Genomic DNA, 279 nt, shown 5'->3' with positions numbered 1-279 from the left:
GATTCAATTGACAGTCCACCGTTGGAAGGCAAAAGAGCATTCCCTAACTGGGAATCGAACCCAGGCCACAGCGGTGAGAGTGCCGAATCCTAACCACTAGACCACCAGAGAAGGGCTGGGGTGGAAGTGGTGAACTGTTGGGCTTGTGGGCTGCACTCCTGATAACAGCATGAGAGTAAGCAGACAGCAATTCTGGCCTCTGTCATGTCAAAAACCAACAAGTCTGGTGCAATCTAGAAGCACTTTTGTCAGTGGGCACGTGGCACAATGAATAAGATG

General features: G+C 50.5%; 1 non-coding gene across 1 annotated transcript; it reads right to left on the bottom strand.

Annotated features, from left to right (window-relative positions):
- Window positions 1-39: 39 nt before the first annotated feature.
- On the bottom strand, window positions 40-111 carry trnae-cuc (transfer RNA glutamic acid (anticodon CUC)). The gene has a single exon. It is a non-coding gene; the product is annotated as a tRNA-Glu (tRNA).
- Window positions 112-279: the final 168 nt, after the last annotated feature.

This window comes from Sinocyclocheilus anshuiensis, unplaced genomic scaffold (assembly GCF_001515605.1).
Source record: "Sinocyclocheilus anshuiensis isolate Anshui unplaced genomic scaffold, SAMN03320099.WGS_v1.1 scaffold15032, whole genome shotgun sequence".
Taxonomy (NCBI): Eukaryota; Metazoa; Chordata; class Actinopteri; order Cypriniformes; family Cyprinidae; genus Sinocyclocheilus; species Sinocyclocheilus anshuiensis.
The sequence above is the reverse complement of the archived record's forward strand: the minus strand, read 5'-3'. Positions and strand labels throughout refer to the sequence as shown.